The sequence below is a fragment of the Emydura macquarii genome, unplaced genomic scaffold (genome assembly GCF_026122565.2).
Source record: "Emydura macquarii macquarii isolate MOO-44397 ecotype Brisbane River unplaced genomic scaffold, CSIRO-AGI_Emac_v2 contig_2768, whole genome shotgun sequence".
NCBI classification, from domain to species: domain Eukaryota; kingdom Metazoa; phylum Chordata; order Testudines; family Chelidae; genus Emydura; species Emydura macquarii.
The window spans coordinates 1550413-1577030 of NW_027132905.1; the positions used below are offsets into that span (position 1 = coordinate 1550413).

General features: G+C 43.5%; 1 protein-coding gene across 3 annotated transcripts in view; it reads right to left on the reverse strand.

Annotated features, from left to right (window-relative positions):
• SGCD (sarcoglycan delta) overlaps positions 1-26618 on the reverse strand; it is a 425473-nt gene that overhangs the window by 236723 nt on the left and 162132 nt on the right. For all 3 annotated transcript variants that reach the window (XM_067566452.1, XM_067566450.1, XM_067566451.1), the window contains exon 2: positions 20628-20796. The gene's annotated coding sequence lies outside the window, so the exon portion shown is untranslated. The remainder of the gene's footprint in view (positions 1-20627; positions 20797-26618) is intronic.

Consider the following 26618-nt stretch of genomic DNA (forward strand, 5'->3'; position numbering starts at 1 on the left):
CAATCAACAACCATTCCCTTTACTGTCTTTTGAAGAAAGATTAGATTAATACTCCGTGGCTTTGTTCCTTTTTCTCCTTGGTTACTGTCAATATCAGCAGGGCTCTGAAAAGAGTGTGGAAGGCACAACTTTTATTTTTTTTAAATTTACTCCTGTGCACAGTGATCACTCGGAATTAATTTCTTTATCAATTTTGGTTTTTGTTATTTTGGGTTTGCTTTTTCCTTCTTCATAAAAAACGAAACTAAACAAAAAGATATGTCCCCACCCCAAACGAAGGTCGAGACTGCGAGATAACGATCTGCCTGGAGTAAAGGAGAAGTAGGTCTCTCTGAGATAGTCTCCCATTGCTCTCCAGGAAGTGTCAACTGCTCTGGGTATGTATCCAGCATGGGGTAGACCCAAGGCCACCCTTTTAGGCCCCCGCATTGCTGCACTAACTGGACTACAGCTGAACTTGCAGCCCAGTTCAACACAGACAGCAATGTCTCCCAGATGATATAGAGCAGAACTAGCCTGGGGAACATCTGACCAAAACATGCTGCTTTTGGGAGGTGTCCCAGCATTTTGAAGGGTTTTTTTTCCTTTCACAAATAATTTCTTGCCTGTGGCCGTGAACAAAAACTGTCCTCTAACAGGGAATGACTTTTCCTTCACTCATATCACAAAATGCTTAAACCAAACAACGCCCCTCCCCCCATAGTATTAATAAAACGATCATAATTCTTTGTACGTATCTAGGGCCTGAAACCTGTAATCAGAGCTTTGGGGGAGGATATTTTGGCTCCTATAGAAACCCCATCGGAACCTCTGTGCACGTCTGCTGGAGTCATGCCCCATTTGAATCCAATTGTAGGATCAGGCCATAGTGGAGATTTACAAAGGTGCCCAACTCCCACTGAAAGCCAGTGGGAGTTGGGCACCTAATTCCCTCACCCTCTTTTGAGAATCTCCCCCCTAGTGCGGTTCATCCAACAATCTATCTCAGGTAGAAATGTTCCAATTAAAAGGAAGAGCTCACTCAGGATTGGAGGGGGGTGGGGAGGAGGGTTCCCCTTTGTTTTTAACTTGGGGGGGGGAAAAAAAGCCATTTTGCCAGGTTTTGTGAATTTTTTGCTGCTGAAAAGCGTGCGCATTTTGAGCCGAACGTGACCCAGTCTCAAGCATTTTGCTGACATTATATAAAAGAAGCAATCTCAGGCTGTCACGTAGCTATCATCGGGTATGTCTGTACTGCAAATAAAAACCTGCAGCTGGCCCATGCCAGCTGGCTCAGGCTGTGGGGCTGTTTTATTGCAATGTAGACTTCTGGGCTTCGGCTGCAGAACCGAGCTCTGGGACCCTCCCACCTAGCAGGGTCCCAGCGCCCAGAAAACACTGGAAGCAGTGCAATGGAGACCGTGACTAACAGCGTATTGTGCCACATAAAAGCAACAGGGGCCCCCTTCAGTACCATCCTCAGACAAGTTCAGGAAGCCAGACAGAGCTGCTTAGCAATAATTTTGCTTATTTCCAGAAAACAAAGCTCTTGAAGTTCAGGCATGTGATGACGGCTCATTATTGAAGGGGGGAACATGACAGCTGTGTTAGAGATAATCAGAAAACCTGGGGGCAATTAGGTTGAATACCTGTCAGCAGGAAAGCGCATAAGCCCTCTGGCTACAGCCACTAACACCTTAGATAAAAGTTCAATTATTAGACAGGAGGCTCAGAGCCGTTTCTTTGGGAGGCTGTTTTTGTGACGGCAGGAGAAAATGCTCACAAAATGTGTGGCTTCGAATCTCACGTTCATTAGTCTAATCAGCAGCAGTGGTGATTATTACAGCATAGTCCTGTTCATCCGAACCTCCGCATTATCCAGGTCCTTTCCTTGTCCCCCAGCAGGAGAGACGCGCCCTCTGCAGCACGTCCCTGATGCTGGCGGGTGAGCAAAGGATTCGGATAACAGAGCAGAGACCCCCTGGCCAGGACTGGGATGAGGATGACGAGCCGCACAGGCAGCACCGCTATCACAGGAGGGAGGAAGTGGGGCAGTGATGGCGGGGCTGCAGAGGACACCCCACGCTGCCACAGGCCTGACCCCTCCAATCCCTGCAGGTGCAAGGCAGACTGCTGTCCTAGTGGGGCGAGGCAGAGCAGAGCCCTGGAAGGCTCTGCCCCACCAACACCAAAGCCTCCCCCACCACCCACGTTCATGGGAGTGAGTGAGCGGGACAGAACAAAGACCCCAGCCAGTGCTGTGAGGAAGGGCTGCAGACGCAGGGGAGCTCACCCTGCTGCGGAATGGCCGAATGGCTCCTGCCCTCTTGACTAGCCGAATAAAATCCATGCCCCCTGCTAACCATACAATCGGGAGTGTGCTGTATGACCCACCTATCTTAGGTCTGGCCCCCATTACTGCACCTCATCATCTGTAACATACCGATTCTCACCCAGGCCTGCAGGGGCAGGGCTATCTTCCCATTGCACGGGTAGGGAACAGAGGCAGAGAGAGAGACGAAGTGACTTGCCCAAGGTCACACGAAGTCTGCGGCAGAGCACGGAGCTGAACCCGGGTCTCTGTGTCCCAGACCAGCACCCTCCTCACTGAACCATCGCTCCTCTTTCTTACTGTGGCTTTGGTGCAATTTCAACTTCCATGAGTGGTTAGAGATACTTGTGAATTATGCTCTGCATGTAACTTGGACACTGAGACTCAGATCAGGGGAAGGATCCCACATACCTTTGAGGATCTGGGCCGGTGTGATTGGAGTGTTTTTCTCCTTGAGCAATGACTGTAGCATTGAGACTTTTTAGGCTTTCACGTATAAAATGATGATTACTAACATAGCCAAAATCCCAATACATGAACGTCTCCCTTCCCTCCCAGCTGCACAATAGCTAGTCATCAAAGTTCATGATTTGCATGGTGTTCTCCCAAGCACGGCATCCTGAAACAGTTAAACCAGATGAAAATTCAGGAGAGCCGAGTTAAATTCCAGGCTCTGCCACGAATTTCCTCGGTAGCCTTTGGCAAGTCTCACAGAGCCAGATTTTGCCACCCTTTCACGAAATAAGGTAACTGCTCAGTGAGAATATAGGGGTGAGAAACTGGCATTGATCTCCCAGAGCCTCAGTTCCCCCTCTGTGAAATGGGGTAATCATTCTGCCTCATCTATACTTGGTCTTGCCTATTCAGAATGAAAGCTCTTTGGATCAAGGATTGTATCTTACTATGTTTCTGTAAATTGCCTGCCACAGTGGGACGTAAGGGGTGTGTTGGGGCAGGGGGAGGGGCACATACAGCCATCCCTCATCTAAACAATCCCTATATCACTACCTCTGAGGCTCCATGATCAAGGGAGCGGAAAGTTGACTCGGAGCCACATTTCTACCGTCCTGAACATAAGCTCTGCGCAGCTGAGGGGCTCGCCTGTCCTGTTTTACACATACGTGGCACAGGTGTAAATGACTACCCAAGGCACAATCCAGGGGAGAGCCAGGTTTCTGGAGCAGGCAAAGGTGAAATGATGCTCTGTCTTCGGCTGTGTTGGTCCCTTTTTATAAAGCTTCCTCTGAGAGTCAAGGCTCATGCCCTTTGGCTCCCATTCCACTGAAATACATTATAGATTCCCACATCACAGCTGGCACTAGCAGTAAAACATAAAACGCTGGGCTTCCAAGAACAGCCTTAAAGGGAAGGTAACAAGGAGTTTATGAAACAGGGACGTCTAGCCTTCATTTCCTCACCTGTGTTTGCACACCAATTTCTATGCACACCAGCATTTTATTTTACACATACGGCACTCAGGCATTCTTTTGACATTTAACACCAGCCAGTGCTGGAAGGTGTGGCCATTATCCATCAGCTCTCTGCTGAAGTCAGTTTCTAGTAGAAGACTAATAGGTGCGCTTGTGCTGTCACTAAATTGTCCAAAATGTCAAGGAAAAAAGCCCTGAACATTAACAACTCTGTAAGGAAATCGGCTTTAAAAAAAAACAAGACACGCAGAGCACTCTCCATGTTATCAGAGATGAGTTAATGCAAGAAAGTGCCCTTTAACATAGCCTGCATAATAACTATACTTCAACTAAGGTACTAGGCAACCACTGATCCTTTAGCTTCTAACTGAGGTTTTCATTTTGTCTGGGTAAAGTAGCATTAAGAACGCTGGCTTCTAATTTCCAGGATCCAAAATTTAAAATGTTCTCCTCTTTTGGAAATCATACATTAAGAGAGACACATCAATTTGAAGAGGTAATGCAGTCTCTTACCAGAGTGCTTCTATTAAGTGCAGTGCATCAAACACTGCAATGTGATGATCCTAACAGGCAGTGTAAATCTTAGTATACAGTAAGGGAAGAAAAAAAATAAATAAAGAGAAGCTAGAATCAAAGATGACAACATGAAATGGCCAAGGTCAGAAGGAAGAGAAATGCAAACCAGTCAAGGTGAGACAGAAGTAGCTATGATCTCCCTTTAAACACTGTTCATTATACAATTCCCATTATTGACTTTGCTAAATTTAAATGTCACCAAATCAAGTTTTCAAAGCACACACACACACACCTCTGTGTAAAAACAAACACCCACATATTTGTTTCCTATGTTGAACTAAAGAAATCAAAACCTTTCTGATAAAAAAAAAATCCAACAGAAAGAGGGGGAAAATTGAAAGGAAAAGCAACAACTGTTCTACAAATCCTGCACTTTGACTTTGAAAGTAAATTTCGGAGTTACATGGTCTGCAGTCACAAATATATAAGAAATCTGAAATGGGATTATATAAAAGTCTGCAGAGAGCTGTCATCAGGCAGTGAGGAGCCTGCAAAATTGATAGATGTTTGCAAATTTGCTAGCTGCAAACGTGCGGGACCAAAAGCTCAAATGAGAATGATGAATCGTAATATATTTGAGAGCTCTGCCCAATATGTTTTCATAGGATGATCATTTTATTCCTGTACTCATTGCAGTACAATGAATAAGTAGAAGAAAGGTCCTTGTAAAAATAGTAAATAAAACACAAGTTAGACAAGAAGCAGAAAATTGGCTTACAGATACCTAACATCATCTGTCAAATCACCTAAACCAAACAAAGAAATCCCTACAACCTTTATAGTCAAACGTGTGCTACACATGAGTTACTCACACAAATTGAAAGGTTCCTTATCAGCATTTGAGTGCTGTGCACCTTTGGGGATTTCTATCAAAGTCAGTTCTCAATTCACTTGGCCCAAATGATAGTATGTATAGATCATCTTATACTATATTATATTGGAAATGAACGAGGTCTCATTCACATTTGGTTTTGCATACAAATACCAGCAGCTGAATACGAATTAGCAAAGAATCCTGCAACACTGCCATTCATATGGCATTTCCAGCCTTGAATGTGCTCAAAATATCATGAGAAAAATGTTTCAGATTGTACAAATGATGCTGGCATGATTGCTCAATGCCATCTTACAGAGGAAGCTGCAGAGAGCCATGTGTCTGACAGGATCAGATGAAAATGAAAATAAAACAGATCCACATGCAGTAATGTGGACAGAAATACAGAGAACAGGATTACAGAAGGAGAAATCAAAATAAAGGAGAGAAATACAAATGAAAGGACACCCCGCAAAATATTCAGCCTTTAGATAAAATATTAATATTTATTCCTGGGACAAAAATGTATCTCCATGCCCAGCCTAAATACAGTACATATGTGTTTACATTTACTGGTGGCTGTGGGTCTGCATTTAAATTCCCTCACACTAAAAGCTGCAAGACTGTAAATAGACTCATTTTAGTTATTTTATCAAATTACATTAACTTTCCCCCTCCAGCATTCTCAGAGGCAGGCGATGCTGAGACGTGCAAGAAATGCAAATCAACCCTTTTGATATGATAACAGGACCAGTGAATTGCATCCCAGAAATCAGCTCAGAATTAATGCTGAGAGTTTGCTGAAAGGCACTTGACTATGGCTTCATGCCAGGAAGGGTAAATTTCAGCTGGCAGGTCAGTGGAAAACAGTCTCAGGTCTTGGGGAAAGAAGATGAACACATACAGGTATCTGTTGTTGCACAATGAGAGTTCACACAAACCTTAAAATCAGTGGCCGCAGGGTCAATATATAATGAAAAGAAGGCAACAAGTTTTAAAAACATACTGTGCATATTTATAGAGGGGAATATTTGATGGAACTAAAGTATATTAGCTATGTATACCCACCAAAGAGAAGTCTGTGCCCAATATCCTGCACACATTAGTAGGATAAAATCTATTCAGCAGACAAACATATGTAAAGAGATACACATAGTACATATAACATACAAACAGCAGCATCTCAAGGATAAGGTTGTATATGGGCAAGAACATTCTTGATCTAGAATCCTTATCATAGAATCATAAAATTGTAGGGTTGGAAGGGATCTCAAGAGGCCATCAAGTCCCACCCTATCTTCTTCTCCTTTCTTACCACTTCCCTATTCAGGGCTGGTGACTTTTGTAACCTTCTTCCAAAACCGATAATTGTATGCCTGGCTGTTGTACAAATTGGTCTCTCTAAGGTTCGCTGATATCCTGTCCACGTGCCAAATTTCTGGCCTCCCCCTTTGGTTGTCTTCCATCCATAAGCATGGGCAGGGCCATCCTACCAATCTAAGGGTCGGGTCTCTGCTGGGTATGCCCATTCCAGCGTAGCCTTGCCTGGTCTTCAATTAGGGCAACATGCATTAGGCCCCTCTTAACCCTTTTTTCATTTCCCATCACGGAGCGTCCAATCATTTGCCATCTCAACAGCTTCATTTCCGTGGTGGAGAGCCTACTGACCTCCTTCTCTGCGGCCGGCCAAGTCTCTGTTCCATACACTAGGATGCGTTTAGTTACAGTTCTATTCTTTCTGCCTTTTAACTTCATTGGCATCTTCTTATCATAGAAAACTGGAGTCAGATCCTGCCATTTGCACCTAGCAGCCTTGGTATGATGCCCGGAATCACGCAGAGGGCATACTGTCAGTAACCACTCACCCTAGGGATTTAATTTTTTTCACTCTTCCAAACTCTGCGCTTGCAATAACCTTTGTGGCGAGTCCTCCTCCCTCAACCTTACCAACATTCACTGGAAGTCCTGCCTGCTTAAAACTGTGTTGCCTCTGTACAAAGTTGGTGTTTGCAGGGTCTCAATCTGCCACACCAAAAATCCTTATTATAATTGGTTAATATTTTGCAGTTTTAAGGATTTGGCATATACATGAGAATGTGGAAAAGCTTTCACTGGAAATCATCGTTCTACCAATCTCCTATGCCGAGGAATAAATGCATGTAAGTCATTATTGCCACTACTTGAATAAATAAATAGTTGCCTACATCTTATTATACACTGGATTCTGTACATCCAGTATTTCTTCCCGTCTCCCCCGCCAGTCACTTGAGCTCCCTTGTGTCTCTCATTCACCTACTACGTCTTATCTTTTAGACTGTAGACTCCTTGGGGCAAAGACTGACATGTATGTTTGTACACCTCCTAGCACAATGATGTTCAGTGAGATTGTGGCCCTTAGGTGCTACTGCAATAGAAACTGTTGTTAATAACATGCCCGACAATGTATTGTTGTATGTGTAATCTAAGGCCAATGTTTTCAAACCTGGATGCCTAACATTAGGCACCTACATTAATATCTGGGCATCTAATAGTGACCGACAGTAATTTTCAGAGCATCCACTCATTGCTTTTATTGCCTTCTGCTAGAATACGTAGATGAGGAAGAATGGTCCTCTCTGGACCTCAAGGCAATGAGTTATGATTCAGGGGTCTTGGGTTCAATTCCTGATTCTGCCACATACTTCCGTATGGCCTTGTCTATACAACAACATTTACATTTCATTACCAAATATTCGTTACTAATTTAAATACTCAAAAGCCAAGGGAAATGAAATAAAGCAAAGACTGAACTTGCTATGCTAATTCTGCCCCCTTGCTCACATGCTTTTGATACATGGCCTGATTCGCTCCTGTACAGGCAGGGGTGAAAGTTAATGACGCACAGCACCATTTGAACCCTCCGTCTTCATGTTCTGCATTCTCTGGCAGAGAGGATTACATGACTGCCTCTGCTGCCAAGGAACCAACAGCACCATGGCCCAGGAGTCGGCAGGAGTAAGCAACAGAAAGCTGAACAGAGGCATGTGCAATCCTTGGAAATGGACGTGGATCCAGTGGACTGCCTAGCTCCGCATTCACCCCCACCCCCACCTATGTGCAGCGTTTCCTGACTGAAGGAGAAGGCAGCAGTGGGGCTCTTTCTCAGTCACTGATGAGGCTCTAGTTTACGTGCCCTGCCATGACTGTTGATGTCGCAGGCACCCTTTCTATTGACTCCTACGGGCTTTGTACTGGGTCCTACAGGAACAGAGGGTTTTTATACCGTATATCATCTGTCTAACATATTGAAACCCCCAGTTCTCTTCACTGAGGCCTTTATGGAAATCTGTTCAAAATGACTTTGTCTGCGTAACAAAAAATGTCGTTGAGCTCTTTACATTTGAGTGCTAGGGCTGCCATGAATATGTGCATCTCTAGCTGGAATTCAATTCTCCCGCAAGTCCTCAATTTTTGATGGTTTCTATTGTTTTAAAATCGTTCATGCAATTTTACCCTGGTGCCTTCCTTAGTTGTATTTCCTTGCAAAGACCAAAAGACAGTGCTGTTTGGATTCAGGTTTACGGAAAGCCTATCCTGCAGATTGCTTTTACAGCATCTTTGCCTTCAGCTGTTACACTGTTTTAGGTTTGTGTTATGTCTAAATAATTGTGGTTCATTTTCAATATAAAACAATAAAATTGCTAGGTTAAAAAAAGTCAGCTCCTACACAGAATGCACAAGAAATTGCAAAATGCAACTTCATGTTCAAATGTGCTGTATCCCAGATTTTCCAGTTCCAAAAGATGAAAAAATATAGTGACATGGAAATGGCTCCTGTTTGCCCTTAAATCACCTCTTGCCATTCAAATACCTTTAAATATGCAAGTCTCAGACCAAGTATATTTAACTGGCCAGAGTAGGTCAGGTTCTGTTAATCACTCCTAATGATGATAAATGTTCTCCTATAATAAAAGCAAAAAGAGATGTAAATACATAGCTCAATTGCTAAAAGTCTTGCTGGAAAAAAAAGGGTAATATTTACAACTTTCAAGCTGTTACGATGTGATTTCTGTATCCACTGAAATTCAGATTATCTGTTTGGTAATTCACTGATGGGAAAGGGGGAAAAAAGCATAGGTAGTGAGAAACAGGATTATTTGTCTTCATAAAAGTATAACCATGAACTTTCAAAATACAGTCAAGAGAGGCACAAGTCCATTTACTTCTCAATTATTATTCCTGATCCCTTTCATTCGGCAACAAATTGTGTCTGGCATTCCTTCTCATAGTGCATTTTGTGGCCTTGCTTCTGAAGCACTGACGGTGCTGGCATTATTCTCGTTGCTATAGGAATAATGCAACATTGTTATTATTATTATAACAATAGCACCTAGAGATCCCCCCCCCCCCCCGGTAAGGTCCGGGCTCTATTGTATTAAACACAAAACAAAAGATGGTCCCTGCCCCAAGAGGCTTACAATCTAACTATGTGACTATTCCTCTATTTTTAAGCCAAGTGCTGGACCAGTGGACTATTTTTGACCCTCAATCAGCTCAGCTCTGCTTTTTCCTCTACGTTTCCTCCTTCTCTGAAATCCATGCCTAGGATTTTACTTATCCAAAAATCTTTGCCTGAAAGTTAGCTTCCCCTGTTCTGGTGTTTACTCATTGCCTTTGCTCATTAACATTCTACCGTAGAGAACTGAGAGGTATTTTCCCAACATAAACTGTACACGTGACTGCTCCTTTTTTTATTTTGCATGTCATGTTAGCGAATCAAAGGGTTTTCAAATGAGACCAAATAATCTAATTTCTACCTCAACTACACTAACTGAATTTGGTCTCCAGGAGAGAGTCCAGATATAACATTCAGATCCATACATATAGATGAAGAACAGTCTTGTGGTTCATGCACTAGAATGAGTCAGAAGAGCTGGGTTTTGTCCTGTGCGACATTGGGCAAGCTCCTTCACCAATCTGCGCCTCAGTCTCTCCCTCAAAGGGGTAGCGAGCATAAATTGTTTCTGAGGCGCTGAAATGCTACAATGGTGAGCACCACAGAAAGCCAAATAATAGATCCAGTAAACCCACATCATGATCTCTGGCCAACTATCAAGTGCTTATTAGTTCCAGAACTTGAAAAAAGAACCAAGTAGCCGCGAGCTACAGGCAAACGGCATTCATTGAAGTTGGTGAACAGTAGCTACAGTCTCTGACTTGCTTTTCAGTACTTCTGAAGCTTGGCAAAATGTCACCTTAGAAACTCGAAGCAACCTACCAGCTGCTTAGGCAACGTGCAACCATGGCAGTTATCTTCCAGGAAGCATGGCCAGCCTTGACAGGTCTTAAATGAATAAAAGTGATATTATTACAATTATCATTAGAGAGAGATGTCCCTCATCAAAATGTGTCTGGGTTTTAATTGACAAGGTCTGGGTTAATGCTGTGAAAATGCCAACGAAAGCAAAACCTGTGGCTCAAACTAATTGTCGGCACTGCGCAACCTCAACCTCTAACCCGTCACAGATTTATCACTCCATGCACACTGTACCCATGACAAGGAATGTTGGAATTAATCATTAACAAGTAGAAATTCTTCCCAGACAGAAAGCAATAAAAGTGCATGACTAACCAGCGCCCCTTTAACTTTGTCTGAGACCTAGGAGAGAAGCATATTCGCTTGAATGATGAGCAACCTTTTTTAAAAAAGCCTTTTCTTTAAGAAACGTTTGAGAGGGAAATGTTTGGGATTCTTGGGAGTCAGAGTACAGAAGCACTAGTCTGAGTCAGCTTTATTGCAGCCAAGTTCATTGCCAAGGTTCCTGATACACAGCTCTGCCCGTCTCCCCTAATTCGAATTTGCAGCATTCCTCATTATTCCAACATTGGCACCAATACAACGTACTTCAGTCTCAGTTGGCAAGACCAAGCCTGTTCTAGCATCCCCCTCTCCAACTGAGCCAATGCATCTTCTTTGACCTGTGGTTCTCGTGCTAGCCCAGTCACTTCTGCCAATTCACCCTGACACGAAGCACCTGCTATCTTTCTATTCTGGCTGGTCTCTTGGACAGAGACTGAAAGATGTACCGATTCATTCCAATTTGCGTCCTGGTTCTGCAGCATTGTACCGAATGACTGGGCTTCCATTGCTTCTCTTGGATTATTTCACTGTCCAGCAGAACTCAGTGACGGGTTTCCCCTTTCTTGACTTTGTCCTATTCTTAGTTATACATCTGTGCATCACACTAACTAATTCCACTCCTGGAATAAGATCTGCCCTTCTAGGCTAAGCGTTATACAGACATGAAGTCACAAGACAGTCCCTGCTCCGAAGAGCTTACAAACTTGGCTCATGACAAGAGCCCAGAGTTTCAAAAACAAACAAACAGAGGGAGAGAGATGAGATAATAGTGAAACCAACATGGTTTGTACAGAAAGCAATAGTCACAGCTCAGCATCTGCCAAGCAATGGTAACTGCTTGGTCATTTGCTCTACAAACATCCCTGTTACTCTTTCCTCATGAATCAATCTATCCAGCTGCTTGACCAGTTTTGTTGCTTCTCTCTAGACTCCGTCTAACATGCCAGTGTCTTTCTGGTAACAGGATCTCATTGAAACCCACTGAAGCCAAAGGAAAGAGTGCCTTAACTTTGGATCAGGCCTGCAGTAACCAGAACCAAAGCCCAGAGCTGTATTGAGAGGGGCTATTATCGCTCTGCTTCAGTCATCAATAAAATGGCCCTCAAAAACCAGTTCTCAGTGACGTACCATCCTCAGAGGTTTGTTATGGAGCTGTACAGCCAGCACTATTTTTCATATTCAACCTGATAAAAAATGCATATTGTAGTGTTCATGAGCATTGCCAAAGTCACGTGTTTGATTTCTATTTACTTCATTCCAGTATGTTAACAGCGTGTACAAACCCTCAGGGGCCTTGTCAGGCCTGGGTCCGAAAGCTGAGTGCCTTCAGGACCTGACAGAGGCATAAAGTCTGCCAACATAATGGCATGCTTTAAAGTCTTGTATTAATTGCCTTACAATCTTTATCCTTAATGTTTGGGCTAGTGGCTTTTCCATCCATGTGGGTTACGGTCTCATCATTACACAGCTTGAGTGCACAGAAACAAATGAGATTGCTCCCTCAGTCCAAGCCTATTATATTACAGTAGATGCAAGACTATAATTCTTTATACTACTACACTAAAACTGAGAGGAAAGGTAATGCTGGGAATAAAGAAAAGGGGTAAGGAAGCTGCAAAGAAATCATGGGCCAAATCCTCAGCTGAGGTACAGTGACACGGGTCCCTGAAGCTAACAGCCACTGTAATTGCTTAGCTTGAAGTAAATGTTGCTCTACCCCAGCACAAAAGTGGAGAGAGGAAAAAGAAAACTGAAGACAGCCCTTTATAATCAGCTTAAAGGGCAAGAAGAAACGCCTAAAATTCCAGTACTCCAGCCACACAAAGCTGACCGTGAATTCAGTCAGACTGAACCTCCAATGGGGAATGAACAAAAGATTACCAAGCTTTGTTGTCTATGCACTCCAATGTCATCCATTATAGAGAATCGGCCAATGGGATTTCCACTGGCTTCCTTCCCAGCACTCCGAGGGAAGCTTTGCTGTGCGCATTACGCAAAAGGAACAGCAGTGGGCTGTTGGCTTCAAAACCCTTTGTTTCTCCCAAATATGAAAGACATTATAGGTCATTTCACTTCCCACTCATCACCAGGTATCCTGCCTTTTTGATTGTGCTATTTTCGGTACAATCCTCTCAAACCACAGACTTGAAAGTAAGCATTCCGATTAAAATTCTACCAACAAGGAAAACAGCTCACTATTTACATGTCATTTTGCTTTTCATGTGGCTATACATGATCCCCTACCATTCCCATTTCTTTGAAATAGATTTGAGCTTTTTCCCCATAAGAGTAAAATGTCTTCACAATAATTTATTAGACATCTTAACAATCTGCACAGCAGGTCTGAGCTTCCCAACACAGGGGATTACTAGGATCAGGGCCAAAGCATTAGGAAGAAGTCCACATAAGGAAACAGCAGTTTGGGGGGCAGCCGATGAGCTTAGGAAGGAAGCTCAAGTTGTGGCCGAGATCCTCACCTCACCTACACCAATCAGTGTAGCTCCAACTTTACACATATGACTAGTCCCAGTGACTGGTGTCAACGGAGCTGTGCTGGCTTACCGCGGCCGGGGTTGTAGCACGAACATTTAGCAATATCTTCAGCGGGTGTTGTAGGGTTTCATTTAGGATGTGTTAGTTCAGAGTCAGTAATTGTGTCCTTTGTAAAAAAGTTCAGGGGGTTTGTAGCTCTGCTGTCTGAACGGCATAAAGTGCCGTTCTACTCGGAGGAGACGCTCAACATAGCAAGCGAGGTTCCATGCCTCTTCAGAACAGCCCACACCAAAACTGCACAAGAGCTGTTTCTATTAGACATTTCAGACACCTTTTCGGCTTGGTTGGAGTCGATGGAATTACTCACGTGTGGAAAGGTAAGCACATGCACATCTGTTTCTCTGGACGGGGCCTCAGAATCCACTGGGTCAGAGAAATTAACATTCAGTGCAACCTTCTTTGGTGTCTGTTTTAAACAGCTACAAGGATTTTCCAAAACCCAGACTTCTCTAAGCTCTCCCACACGTAATACAGAACTAGCAAAGAAAGAATATTCTTGGCATTCAAATAAGGCATGCCCTGTGTCAATTCCCCAAAGCTCAACTAATACAACAAGACAAGGACAGGTAATTAGAGAGTTCGGCTGGAACCTAGACTGTAAGAAGAGTTAAAGCTTCCAGCAATTATTTTTGTTATCCTTAAAACAGTGAGTTCATTCTGGGACAACTGTTCATTTATGTAATTAAATTTCTGTCTATATGGTGTCTGTCAAGTGTTTTAATTATTTTTTCCCCCGTCACTGGTCAGCTTTTGTGGCTCATTATGAAACAAATGATGTGTCATCCTAATGGGAGCCTTCTCGTTCACTCTCAGAGGTGAACAACTTCAGAAGACCCCCGTAACTCATTTGCTCCTGAGGCGCCAGCTAATAATAAAGACAGCCCCACAAAGCAAAGCCACACACACGGTCACGCTCATGGAGGCCAATGTTTACACAGACTCATATGTGATGGACCCCGCCTTTGTTGTGAAATTTAACTTTCAGATCACACTCTTTAAGGGCTGCTGCCTTCTTGGGATGCTTTCCTTTTCAGTATGGCAGAGATCGTATCACTGCGGGTGTGTGTGTGTGTCATACTGGTGGTGGTGTTATGCTGAAAGATGCTCATGGGTGCCAGCAGGTGAGTCTTAGATCCAAAGGCAACCACAGACCTGATTAAAACCAATGACTGATCCAGGCACTCTCCTCAACAGACGGAGCAATCGCGCCCCTTTGCATAGCTAAAAACAGCTGGGTAGTTACTGCCTGAGGCAGGCTGGTGTTAAGCTGTGTGACGGAGGGGTTTCCAGGCTGTAAATGTAGGGGGTTAGGATACTGGATGCAGCCTGTGCTTGCTGGAGGCAGAAAGCCTGAAGAAGGACATTCAGTCTGAGTGCAGAGCGCAAGTGGAAAGCATGTAATTTAATTCAGGCTTCCAGGTTTCAAATGGCAGTGGGTTCTCGCTCTTTTAATAGGAAGGACCTTGAACTATGAAGGCGGCCCAACGGACCATCAATCGTCCCATTTTGTTTAGACTTCACCATGGAGATGCCCAAAGGGAAATTTTGCCCTGTTATAGTCAATAGGTCAATAAAGAAAGACTGGACAAAAAAGGGAGGCCACAGAGGAAAGAAGATGGAAAAAAGGGAGGGATTTTGAGAGCTTGTATCCTCCCCACTGTGTAACCATTTTTTTTTTTTTTTTTTTTTTAAATCACTAAGGAATGCAAAGAACCTGGGCATTGTATTAAAAAAAAAAAAAAGAGGAAAAAAAAGAGCGAGATGGACCCATGCCAATAGCCCAGTTCCAAACACTCTCTATCTTTGCATCTTGGGATCATGTCTATTAAGGACCAGACTGGACCTGATCCCTGAAATTCAGGGAAGGGTGCAAGGAGCAGAAGCCAGACAGAACTGCAATCCTCCTACTCACTTGGCCTGGGGCGAGTCAATTAACCTCTGTCTCCCCTTCCATTCCTTCTCTGGCCTGTCTACTTAGTAAGTAAGCTCTCTGGGGCAGGGACTCTCTCTTATTAAATATATAACAGGCCTCTGATCTTGGTTACACTGTAATACAAATCATATAAAACAACCACAAATACCAAGAACAGAGAATACTTTATGGTATTTTTAAGTATAGGTCAGAGGAGTATACGACTGTCATCAAGATATCATTTGTTTCTTGATAGATTTCTTTTGAGGTCCATGTAAGATTTAGAATTTCTTATAAATTCAACTTAGTTCCACGGATGATATTCCCTCCTCCCCCGCAACTGAGATTTTTTTTTTATTGGAGAATGTGCTTCAGTATACATCAGTGGAATAGAATCAGAGGAAGCCCTGTCAGGGCAGGTTGGGTGAATAGGGCAGAATACAGTGGTGCCATCAGAAGACTTGATATGTTAGCAGCAAGGCTGCTGATCTTCCAGCAAGACACAACGAATATAAAAGCCATCCTATTTCCACATTCTAGAAAACTGAAGTCCAGACAAGTGCTTGAAAAGATTCACGTGAATATTATTACTTGTATAAAATTGCTGCATGCCTTCATTGAGGAGATACACGCATAGGAATGGATATTGTACAGGCCTACTTCCCTAGGACAAAGCCTTTGAAGTGCTAAAATTTGATCAGCATCAGTAGGAAAGCATTTACTCAAAGCAGGATATTTAATTTGCCTTTGCAAATGTTCTGCAAATCATTGTGGAAATCTGAGGAGGTTTAAATTGGTACTGCCCTGGTTTATATTGTAGGGGGAAGTAATCTACTGACAGCCACTGATTGTGTACACTCAGATTTGGATGACACATTAGATATCTCATCTTTAGCACCCAAAATCCGATGCACGGAAAGGAAAAGTTGGACTTGAGTAAATACAATCGACCAGAGGAATTTTAACAAGCACAGATTCGATACAGATCAGGTGATGTTAGGGACTGAGACACTGGGATATAGGTTTTCAAAAGTATACATAAAATAAAAGCCTACAAAAAGCTAATAGGGTGGGGTGGACTGATTTAAATCAAAGTAGTTTAAATCACCAAGCAGGAAACTTTGATTTAAATCACGTTTACATTTGTACTTTTTAGTTATTTTCCTAAAGAAAGGTCAATTCTCATCAACTGGCAACTGTTCAAACATATTGACTTGCAATTATTTAAATCTTAATGTAGATTGTCACGATTTCAAATTTAATTTTTCAACAGGTGTATTTTTAAAAACAAACCTGTATTTGATTTAAATTGAAAAAAATCTGATTAAAAAATTGAAAAGTCATCGATTTTTATCCACCCTGAAAGCTAAGGTTAAACTCACATAATGACTTCACCTGAATAAGGGGAACATGTGCAAGAATCAATGTTCCAAAGACAATGAACTGCCATACGAGCTATAAAACACATCCAATAAACGCAGATTATTTCACTTATACTTGCAAGATAAAATTTAATAACCACATTTAATGGGTACTTTAAAAAAAACAATTTCCTATATATTAATTAAATGCATTTCTTCAGCAGAAGAGAGTTTTTTAAGGGGTTATAATCCCTACTAATCTAAGAACAAGCAATTTAGAGACAAAATATTAGTGTGTGCGTTATCTGTAGATCAGTTTTAAAAAATTCTGTACACAATAAGATCACCATCAGCACAATTACACAAGTGTTGTTAAAATGAAGTCAGTCTGTCACACATGAGCAAACAACAGCATGTTGCGGAGATGAATGTCATCAGCTAAGCATTATTTAGACATATGGTGTCATTTCCACTAGAGTTACAGAGCCAGTGGTGCCATATATGGGGTTTGGGCCTGGCTGCATTTGTAACATGACTGCTACAGCTTCACTTCCATGGTGACCTGAGCTATGAGAAGGACAGTTCCCTCAATCTCCAGGAGTTGTTATTCCAGAAATGCACAAATGCAGCCAGCAGCTGCTTTGGGTTATGGAAGGAACCAGAGGTGAGGGCCTTGTAGCCACGTTTCTCACCTTTTCATTACTTTCCTTCTACAGAAGTCTCACAGAGGTATTGTCATCTCCTAACCGATGAGCCTTTCACTGCTGCTCAGGGAACTTGGACAATGGTACAAGGTAGAGAAAGGAAAGGAAAGATGGTCCAGTGGTTAGAGTGGGAACCTGGGCCTAAGGAGACCCAAGTTCAATTTCCTCCTCTGTCATAACTGTCTGGTGTGACCTCAGGCAAGTTTCTGGGCCTTAGTTTCACATCTCTAAAAGGCCAGCAATAGCACTTCATAGAATCATAAAAGATGAGGGTTGGAAAGGACCTCAGGAGGTATCTAGTCCAACCCCCTGCTCAAAGCAAGATCAACCTCAACTAAATCATCCCAGCCAGGGTTGACAGGGGCCTTAAAAACCTCTAAGGATGGAGATTCCACCACCTCCCCAGGCAACCCATTCCAGTGCTTCACTACCCTCCTAGTGAAAAAGTTTTTCCTAACGTCCACATCCTTTCTGTAGCGGGGAGGCCCAAAACTGGACACAAGACTCCAGATGTGGCCTCACCAATGTCGAATAGATGGGAATAATCAGTTCCCTTGATCTACTAATGCAGCCCAATATGCCGTTAGCCTTCTTGGCAACAAGGGCAGACTGACTCATATCTAGCTTCTTGTCCACTGTAACCCCAGGTCCCTTTCTGTAGAACTGCTGCCTAGCCAGTCGGTCCCCAGTCTATAGCTGTGCATGGGATTCTTCCGTCCTAAGTGCAGGACTCTGCGCTTGTCCTTGTTGAACCTCATCAGATTTTTTTTGGCCCAATCCTCCGACTTGTCTAGGTCACTCTGTATCCTATCCCTACCCTCCAGGGTATCTACCACTCCCCCCAGCTTAGTGTCATCTGCAAGCTTGTTGACGGTGCAATCCACCCCATCCTTCAAATCATTAATGAAGATATTGAACAAAACAGGGGGTTGGACTAAATGACCTCCTGAGGACTCTGTGAAGTTCCACCAATTTTGCATCAGCGTCACACTCAAGCCATAGCCTACAAAATGATTCACTCCTGACCACCACTGGTTGGCCATGCAAAATTTTACTTGCGCACATGGGTTGGGGTGAATAAGTTTTTTGGACATGATAATGGGCAAGTGGATAGCTCTCGTACATCAGCTGGTATATTTCCATAACATATCAGAAGGCCATTTCATGTTATTGCACATATCCTGGATCAAAGCTAGAAAGGCAGCAGCCAGTGTGTTATAACACTTCTCTAGGGTTGTGGGGTTTTGTCTGTTTTCTTTCCTCAATTCTGATTTGCTGTAGCTGCGTGAAAAGTCAGATCATGGTCCTCTCAAAGCCGGACAAGAGATCACTGCATATCCTCAGTTACACGCTTACTCTTACAAATATAAAAGAGAAATGCTGAATAAAATAAACTAATTTGATTTCCAGGTGTAAAATATTTTCCTTTAGGTTTGAAAGAGTTCCCTTGATTGCAAAATACTCCATCTTTAGCCGGACAATGTACTCAACAAGGTGAACAGCAACTCTTGCCCTTGCAACCAGGCACTAGTTAGTCAGATTAAAAAGCTTGCGATGCTTACTAGTTAATGGCGGGAACCTGGCATTTCCATCGGATGCTATTTTTAAACAGTGTAGACTCCTGCACAGTAGGGGGGAACACTGCGTTCGACTGTATCAGTACAGGTGCTTGAGGAGCCAGAGAACAATGCATCAATGAATGACAGTGCAGAGAGCTCCAGGAGAAATGTGTAGCCATGCCCTGGCCTTGATACTGCCCTTGGGACTTAGCACTGTTGTTATAACTCGGCCTTGCCATGTCTTGGTGCAACGTCACAGCAACAGCATCACAAACAATGTCATACGGGGACTGGGCAATTCCATTCCACCCCATCATTTCTCTCTCATTCCTTTCTCCCTACTCCAGGCCCTGGGAGTGAAGGGACTGCCTTTCCTTTCCCTCTGCAATCCTTCCTCTTTCTCGCTGCACTGAAGGTAGACTACCAGCAGCTTTGAACCAGTCAGTGTCTTATGTGGAACCCACTCTTGTGATCAGTACCTCTATTGCTAGGCAAACAGTCAGATCCAGGATCTATACAGATCTATAGACTACCGTGTTGGCATGGACGGTTTGAAATCATGCTGGTCTTCACGGGCCACAGCCTTTGCATATTTCTGTGCTGCAGCCATTCCAAAACGGAGTGTAATCGGTATGCAAATGTTACAAATGGCGCTCCAGTGCGGTATCTGAATTAAATGTCACTATTTACAGAACAAGCGTTATTAGTCTGATCACACCAAAAGAATTAATGTAAGAACACGCCACGTTGTCTTGGACACTTTTAAGATATATGAAAATCTTAATTTCTGTTTGGATTTTTCCACACGCCTACGTTAAGCTTGAACATTGTATTGCTACTGCACAGTGTGTGGGAAGTCTGTACCTCTTGTTCAGATGTTAATGAGAATAAAACACCTGTGTAAATTGTATCATCAGTTTATCATTTGATACAAATCCACAGAGACCTAGAAACTAAGGCTTTACATTCACACTTCAGAAGGTTTTTAAATATATTTCAAATTGATGATCCAAAATAAATAAATAAATCTAATTTCTTTCCTGGAAATAACTTGACTTAAACAAAAGGAGAAGGGTTGTCATAGATTGTTGTTATTCTAAGCATTTCCCTGTACCTGTTATTCTGGGCTGTTTGCTATAATATGCCATGGCAGTCTCTGCTCCCAACTTATCTATGCATTGTGCTTTTTCTTATCACCTCCTGTCCAGCTAAGTCAAAGGTATATTTCTGTGTAACATCAGAACCTGCACACAACAAATATAAAAGTGCCTGGTATCCAACGGACTATCATGTAACAAACCAGTATAGTAAATTCCATCCTAGGCCAACAATGTTGAAATACAAGTGACAAAGAGGAGCACGGCTTTTGACTGTATTGCAAATGATCTCTATTTTCTTTGGTTTTTATGTCTGTACGGCTTGCGTGTGTCTGTCTCTGACCCTCTAAACTTCAGATATTAGTGAAACACATCAAAGTGGCTTTCAAAATGCATGTGCCTATCAACAAGTCTACATTAGAAGTCATTGTATACAGGCATAAACGAATACGTTATTCAATAAAGGCACTTGAGATATAAATGTACTTCATACAGACAGTGACTTTAAAAGCACTTTCACCTTTAAAAGTATTCTCTGAATCACGGAGTACAGGGCATTCACTGAGACAGTTTGTAAGCTGCATTTACCAACAGATAAATATGCAGAACCATCATTACAAGTGTCAGACAGATGTTCAGAAAACATATATGAATGCAAACAAACGAAGGTAAAAAAAAAAAATCACATACCTTAGCAAACCTGATAGGTCCGAATTTTGGAGACAATTTGTTTCAGAGCAACATTGGAGTGAAAGGAAGTTCCTCGGGCTACCACCAACTGAAAGTCCTTTTTAAGTCCCTCAGAGGCTCCAGCTCAGCCTTCTGTATGTCCCTGAAGATGATGCAGTGTCCTCCAGTTCTTTAGAGCCGCAGCAGAAAAGAAAGAGAAAAGAGAAGAAGGTGTGGCATTAAATTCTAGGGTCAGTTGTTTGGCAGATTCAGAACAGAACATAAGACATCAGAGATAGCAATGAAATGTCAAGCCAGGACAAAGAGCCTGTGACAATCCATCATGTGTGGTGGCACCTTTTCAGGGAAATCTTTGAATTCACGAACTGTGGTACAGAACTATTCTTGCTTTATGGTGTTTTAATTGCACCCCTGAACCAGGAAACGAATGCCAGCCTGGGTGTCTGAGCTCACAGAAGTACAGTGACACTTCTGCATACCTTTAGAGGAGATTCTTATTCACTACAGTCATTCACCGAGAGAACAGATCATTCAAACTACAGGGTTTTGAAGTTAAAAACACTGGCAAAAGCTCAAGCAAACAACACTTCAGTACACTTTTACAGGGCAGCTCGTTCACAAATCTCAGAGCTCTTAAGGAAACGTTTTGGCATCTCTAAAAAATTACTGTTGGCCAAAATGTTCAAAAATGGCTGCCTGAGTTAGGTGTCTACATCCATATTTAGACACCTCAATTGATTTGATTGTCAAAAAGGCTCCGTGCCCAGCAGCTCCCAGTGACATAACTGAGTTTTCAACGCCTTCGAAAAATCAGGCCTCTTGGATTCAGCTGCTGATGTGTAGATTTCGGTGCCTAACTACAGGCAGCAGGGTTTGAAATATTTGGCCTGAGTGATTTGCTGGAAATCACACCTCAGGCAGGTAGAAGAATGAGTCAGCAATGCTACCACCCATTATTATCATTAGTTATTTGTGTCAGAGCAGCAGTTAGAGGCCCAAACCTATATCAGCGCTGCACTGTGCTACAGATGCCCTACATCCACACTGTAAGAGACAGTCCCTGCCCTCACAAATAACGGTCTAAATAGACAAGATATACAAGGGGTAGGAGGTCACAAAGCAAAGCAGTGGCAGGGCTAGGATCAGAATCTAGGTCTCCTGAATCCCAGCCTGGTGTTTTTTCCGATGGACCTCGCGGCCTCTGCCCTGCTTTGAGCTTAGGAGTGCCCTCGCCTCAACGGCGCCAATGCTCAAAGCGGAAAACGGAGACAGAAAATGCACAATAGGAATACGTCCTGAAGTCACGTATAAGCTGGGTGGACGCGGTCACCAGCATGGGACAGACAATTGGCCACACCCAGGTCAGTTTGTTGCCCTGACCTCAGGGCCCCGTTTATTCTTCAAAACAGCACCAAAAAAGGGAACGTGGGACAATAACATCAAGCAACAGGCCCTGTTCCCCACATAGATCGTGGGGCGCTCTGGCCTCTGGCAGCTTAATGCTCAGGACCTTCCCCAGCCCAGGGAGCATCTGTAGGGCTTGTCTGCCCTCTTGCAGCCTTCCGTGCCCACAGCCCTCTCCTGGACCCAGGCTCCGTCACGGAGCTGGGGCCTTCAGTTATATCCCCTGGCTAGGAATCCTCAGCCCCCGTCACTTGATTCTGTCCAGCTGGGTTGGATGGTTCCCAGCACCTCTCTGCTGGGCTAGTCTCCAGACCAGGGTTAACTGCTCCCTAGCCCCAACCCCCCGGCCTTTGAAAGGGGCAGGCCACCCCGTTGTACCAGACTTCTGAGACAACACATTGTGGGTCACATCTGTCACAGTTTGAACATGGCTGCCATAAAGATGGGCAGATGCTAGTTTTATGCTAGGAATGGTAAGAAAAAGAGGAACAACAACAGAAAACAACAAAAAAATCCTATGTACAGACAGCTCCAAAGGGGTCATGTCTGAAGCAGCAATCCCCAAATACAGTGCCCATAACATCCACTCACAGAATCCGTCCCTCTTCCCCTTTTCCCCCCGGGGTAGGCTAAAAATATGTGGAAAACTCACATCAACCCACAATGGAAAAGCAAACCCAGGGGTGTGTGAAGATGGGGGGCAGAGGAGTGAAGGGATGAAAGTGTCCCCACACAGCTTGGAGGTGAAGCAGTTTTGTCAATCCCGGCAGCGAGAGAAAATCCCACATGATAACCAGAGCTACTGTGGAACCAACACCCAGGAGCGTGCAGCCTTCTCTGCGCTCTGAGCAATCCCTTCCATTTCAACAGGGCTGCGCGCGGCGTGAGCCGGGCTGGCAGAGTCGGACTCTCTTTGCTGGTATAGGTGAATTTCTGCGTCGAGACAGGCTTTAGGTGGTAGCATTTTGGAGGGAGGGGGAGGCAGTCTGCTTCCCTTCTGTCATCCCTCAGGCTCAGGTGGGGAGGAAGAAAAATTGATCACCTTCCAATCTTAAATTCCTTGCCGATGCCTCCAACAGCATTTGTAGAACCAGCCTGGCAATGCGCGGCCGAAGTGGATGCCGTGGGTGTAGGAACGGCTGACGCTGCAGATGGGTCTGTCTGTAGTAGAGAGACCTAGTTCCTCTACTTTTAAGGGATGTTTATCTTTGGGACCAGAGATACAATTATTTCCATTTGTCTTCTAAAAGTTGCAATGCAAAGGAAAGGAAAAAAGACTCTAATTCCCCTCTTTAATGTATTCCCCTTACTTTCAATGGAGCTGAAAGGCAAAAGAACAGACGACAACAAGGCTAGATTGTCATTGGGAGCGGAGTCTGAGAGCCCTGCCTCTGACTGGGAATGATGGGTTTTTGATAGCCCCTTCCTGTAGCCTGCCAATGCTCATCTGAAGCAAAATTCCTGGGTGAAGAGGAGTTGGCACAGCACCTTAATGCACTGCTATGCATGCACTCAGAGTTTCTGTTGTGTCTGAATTCCTGCACTGCTGGGTGGATCATAAATTACAGTGCAAGAAGGGGAGTGCGCTTTCAGCTCTTGGCAAAGAGAAGAAACCTTCCCTTCGGCCTAATCGCTACTGTTCCGGGAATAAGAGCACAGCAGCAGGGAGCTGGAAAATGCTGCTGCTGATTTCATCCAAGTATTCACCTGAGCCAGCTGCTGGGAGGGTATAATCACGTTTTCCATCCTCCAGTGTCACTGCACTTCAGAACTAGGAGGTGAGGACACAATGGGAAAAATGACTCCAGTCAAAATAAAAAGTAATGACTGCTTACAATTCCCATCTCTCCAGCTCCTGTTTCACGCGTCCGTGGAACAGCCACACACAGCCTAATTAAATGCAAACTGCGATCAGGGTCGGTGCAAGCAGCAGTAAGCTAGTGCATCGATCCAAACGCAGCATACTGTGGCTGCATCTGAAGAATTTCTCTTACACAGATGTATAGGGATGCAGGCAAGGAAACAATTGTTGTCCAACAATATAGTTGGGATTACATTTTCATGTTATGGTTACTGGAAAATAATCCATAAACTATAACTTCTAGTGGCCAATGAGGTACAACAGGTACAACTGATCAGGTACAACATGCCATGCAGAAATCTCACTCCACCTTGTCCAACCTCCAAAAACAACATGCATCACCAAATGTACTGTACTATCCACCACTTTCTGTCCCACCCGTTCACACTTCGGTATTCAGTGTCTGAAACACTGGATTAAATGTTATGCAAGGGCCCCAAACAAAAGGAATCTGGAGGAGTCTTTGTTCAGTCTTCAAGTTATAAACACAAAAAATAAAGAAGCACATGCATGTTCTTCTCCGCTCAGAAGCAGCAGAATACTTCACTACTGGAGCCTGCACACTGATTAACTAGAGTCAAGCCTGAATTTCCCCAAAGTTTCGCAGTATTCACAGCTGGGATTTAGTCCAGAAACACGAGTCACTTGTTCAGTGCACATTTCTCCGAAGTGAACGCTTTCTGCGCCGGGATCACGTTTCGACTGCCTGGCTCATGGAATCCTCGTCATCCCTAAAAAGGAGGCGTTTATAATACAAAACTAAACAACCCTGCATCCATACAGCTCAAGATCCATCTTGGTTCCACCCCTTCCCTTGGCTACCAGTCACCACACCTTGCCTGGAACTCTCTACAGCATGCAGAGGCGTCTAGGAGCTGAGTAACATGCTGCAAGCAAATATACCATTGCGACAAGTAGCCACATCTGTACCCGTTGGTCTCTTCTCTTAAAACATTCATTACAATCTACTCAACTGCAGCTGAAGAAGTTATGTTGGGCAAGGAAAAGATTAAATACTGAGGGGATCTGGAGACTCGAAAATAACTGGAACCATGTGTCCTCTGGCTAACTACTCAAGATCTCTCTCTCTACTGCAAGTCTGGACATTAAGCAACTGAAGGGAGGAGGGACGGCACACACAGTCTCAATTTTCCTCTTTAACCACAGCTGGATTTATCAGCACCTATGGCTGATATGGCAGAGCAGTACTGGTGGGGCAAGGGGCAGCAGGGGTGCAGAACAGGTAGAGACACCGTTCTCACCAGGAGACATTTTGTAGGGTCACTTCTACCTGTCTACATGGAAACAGGATCCCAGAGCACTTTCTGAAAGTAGATCGGGATTACCCCAGCATATCAGCAAATATTCCTTCTCACTGAACCAGGGTCTAATGATTAAGGCTGCGTGTGAGATATAGCCGAATGCAGCCAGTACCTACACTCGTCGTTTTGTAAAGTGCTTTGGGATTTCTTGACTCAAAGAGGCACTTGGCTCAAGCACCTTCAACACCCGCTGATTTTAATAGAAGTGGCAGGTGCTCAGCACCTCACAGGGGTCTTCAGGACCCTGCAGGATCAAACACTAAATGAGCCCAAATTTTAATTTCACCATATCTTCTGCCTCTACTTCAGTTATTTCGAGGAAGGCCTCGATATCAACAATTAATCCTGTCATCTCCATCTCTGATTGCAATCTCCCTTTAATTTAATATAAAGTTGGCACTGCTGAAGAAGAGAATATAATGAAACTTCTGAATCCCTCCTTCCAGAAGGCTAATGTTAAAAAATTGGTAGCATTGCAACTTTGGAAGCTCTCCAACTATAACACTTAGAACGCCAAAGACAACGTTTTCCAGCCATACTGTGTCATTCATAATAGCTCGGTGCAAAACATAAATAAAACACGTCTCCAGCAATACTGATACTTGACTGTTTTGTGGCGTTTTCTCTTCCCCTGCAGCAGAAAAGCAGGTGGAACAGCAGCACTGTAATCCGAGAGATGTGCAGATAATTGAAGTCTCCTTACAATGGGAAGCAAGTAATTGGAATGTTTGGTGGGGTGCCGTGGTCTGATAGGACAGAGTCTGACTTATTCTGCAAATTAATTAAATTAAGGATGTGGCTGCAAGGTAACAACGGAATGGTACAAGGATCTAGAGATATGAATCTAATGAGATATTCTGATTCTGCTGTGCTCTCTTTTTAGTGCAGCCCAAGGGCGTCTGGGTAAAATGAAATCAGAACACTGGTTAACCGTGCTTGTTATTTGATTTCTTCTAATCACTTCACTGCATATACTTTCCAAGTCTAGACCTTGCTCAGGTACAGCGGACATGCTTGTTACGGTTTCAAAAGAATAAATAAAACTTCCGCAAAAAAGGGGGAAAAAAAGTCTGAAAATATTTGCAATGTAAAATAAAAACGTGTCTCCGAAAGAAGAGAGTCTGTATTAACAGCACTACATGTCTAGATTCAAAGACAAAATGAGGTTCCCCTTATTCCAACTTCTAACACTAACCAGTACTAGCAAGTATTATTATTACAGTCCTGTTAGTACTTTTACAATACAGGCCTCTGGTGCCCCAGTGCAGCAAAGCATTTAAGTACATGGTCTACATCCATCCCTATTGAGAAAAGCACTTAAGCACTTTGAGCATCTAGTTCCATTATTGTTTGTTTTATTAGTTCAGTTGAAAGTAAAGGGAATAAAGAGGGGAATTACGGGAA